Source organism: Microtus ochrogaster, chromosome 7 (assembly GCF_000317375.1).
Source record: "Microtus ochrogaster isolate Prairie Vole_2 chromosome 7, MicOch1.0, whole genome shotgun sequence".
NCBI lineage: Eukaryota > Metazoa > Chordata > Mammalia > Rodentia > Cricetidae > Microtus > Microtus ochrogaster.
In genome coordinates, this window is record NC_022014.1 from 54,620,336 (window position 1) to 54,623,260 (window position 2,925).

A 2,925-nucleotide genomic window follows, 5' to 3' on the forward strand; every position below is an offset into this window, starting at 1 on the left:
TGTAGACCAGGCTGGTCTCGAACTCACAAAGATCCGCCTGCCTCTCCCTCCCAAGTGCTGGGATTAAAGGCGTGCGCCACCACCGCCCGGCTGATTTTTTCTTCTTCAGACAGATCTCTCTGCCTAGCCCCAGCTGTCCTGGAACTTACTACATAGACCAGGCTGGCCTTGAATTCATAAAGACTCACAGAGATCCATTTGCCTCTGCCTCCCATGTGCTGGGATTAAAGACTTGTACCCCCATAGCGGGGCGATGGTGGCGCACGCCTTTAATCCCAGCACTAGGGAGGCAGAGGCAGGTGGATCTCTGTTGAGTTCTAGGCCAGCCTGGTCTACAAGAGCTAGTTTCAGGACAGGCTCCAAAGCTACAGAGAAACCTTGTCTTGAAAAAAAAAAAAAAAAGATTTGGTTGTGATTTTACTCAATCAAACCAAACTAATAGCTACCATAGTGAAAAATCTGTTGTCCTTCCTAGAACAGTCAGTTAGTATACCAGTTCTTGGTTCAGGTCTTCATTCACCCCCCCCCCCATCCCAGTTGGTCTGTGCATTATCTATGCATGGAGACCTTTATATGTAAATATGCCATTCGGTACCTGGCTTTCCCCTTTGCCATGGATCTAGAGATAGTTCCTATCAGACCCTTTCTTAAATAGTTAACAAAGGCTTTCATGACATAGGTAATCTGTGTTATTAAATGAGTCCCTATTGAGATTCATTTAGGCCGATGATAATCAATTGCTTTTTTAAATGATGCTGTAATGAGTTACCTTGTACACACTTCTTTGAATAAGCAGAGAACTGCATCCATTCACTAAAAACTTGAGTGTGGAATCATTAAAAGAGTATGAACGTTTTTTAATCAAGAAAGACATTGTTGAATTGCACTACCGAAGGCTGAACAATTAACCGTCCTGTCAACAGTATTTGAGAGTGTCTGCTTTGGTCCCTCTTGTCAACACAGGATGTAATCTTTTGTTTTTGCTGCGTTATCTTTGTTTATCCCTTTCTCAATTGTTGTCCCTGCTCCATTTATAATGCTTACAGCCAGGGTCCTCTGGACTTGGTACCAGGGAGCAGCCACTACGATATGGAAGAGTGGGATCCCTTGCTCCTTTAGGGATTTCAAGATGATAACAGGTCTCTGAACACTGGGAGCAGTCACAGAGCTGGCCTTGCACATAGGGCGGAACCAGTAAGGGAATGCCAGGGAATCATTAAAAATGACAAGCCTGAGACTTCCGTCACGAGAGGGACACGCGGAAAGGGGAACTGTTAAGACGTTCTTGCCCACAGCTTGTTGCTTCACCGTGACACGGAGAGCAGAGGTGCTGTTTGGGCAGCGCAGTGCATGCAGAATTTTGAGCGAGGCCACAGAGCTTACTATATGGCGAGCTCTTGGCTCGGTGTGGCTAAGGCGGGTGTGATGGGTCAGAGAACTCAGGGTGCAAGCGCTATGGTAAGCCTTCGCTGCCGGCTAAGCGGGAGGCAGGCACCCGTGCAAGCGCCTTCCGGAGGGGCGGCTGGGTCGCGAACCTTCTGCGGGCTTCTAGACAGCCTGCCACCGGGCCAGGCAGTGGGATTTAATTCTCCAGCTCTCCGCCTAACTTGGTAGAGGGCGAGGAGCTGCAGCCCGCTCATAAAGCCTTGGAGCTCCCAGCCCTCTGTGTTTGGGCAAAGGAAGTGGGGCTCCGATCGCCAAGGGCAGGCTCGAGAGAAGTGGGGGAACCGGAGAAGCTCTGGATCGCAGGGAGCGAGGGAGACCCGAGTGAGAGCAAGATGTCAGGATAGGGGAGGGAGGAGGATTGAGAGGGATGTCCAGCATCCTAAACTCACACTACAGTGACTGAAAGGATTGGCACCCTACAAGTGATTCCTCCAGATGGCACCCTCAACGCAGACCCAGAGTACAGGCTTGTGTGAGGCTCTGTCTTGCAAACAAATATCTCCAGGCTCATGCTGCTTTGGAGGCTGAGTCAGCTCTTTAGTATGGCCCAGATAGGGTAGGATTCCTTCGGTGCACCGCGCAGGCCTAGAGAGGACACCAAAAGGGGCGGGCCTGGGCCTTACCACCGACCTGACCAGACCTGACCTTACCTGCAGAGTTACTTGGAAAGCTCCAACCGGCTCACGGGTCTAGTCCAAGGAAGGTTTGTGGCGGTGCAGGGGGAGAGGGAGAAATCTAGTCTTGACCTTCTTACTGGCACAGTACCAAGTGGCACAGGGCATCCCAGGGCAAAAGACAGCACTAGAGTGCAGGTGTGTCTTCTAGGCTCCCTTGCAAAAGGACAGTATGGATCAATGGTCTCCCTGCCTGACCTTATCTAACCCTAATTGCCTCCCAGATCCTCCCTTCTAAAAGCCACCCATAGTGGATCAGGTTTCAGCCTTCCCAATACTTCTCAGTGTGCACTTAGGAGGGGAAGAGCCCTACTGAGACCCAGCTTGTATGTGTGTGTGGTGGTGCTGGTGGGGTAGCTCCAGGGCTTGGGCATCTAACAATCTGCCAGATTTCTTTTGCAATATTTTGCAAATAGGCCATATATTACACACAACTTTGGAGGTACAGCCCGTGGGATTTCCCCCTTAATTACAGTTTCTCTTTTGAGGCAAAACACTTGTAGCCTCCTGCTGACTCCAAGCAGTCTTTTCTTTTCTTTTTTTTTTTTGAGCTAGGCCTAGAGGTATGCATCTGTAATCCTAGCACTCAGGAGGTTGGAGACAAGATGACTGGCCATCACAAGTTCTAGACCAACATGGGCTGCATAATAAAATTCTGTGATGAAACCAAAAGCTAAGCAAAGCAAAAGCATTGCCTGGACAGCTAGCTACTCTCATCTTAGATCTACCCTGCCAGGGTACCACTAGGCTCCTCCAGAAAAGCCCTTTGCAGCCAGGACCTAGGGTTCCCTACCCCCCCCCCCCC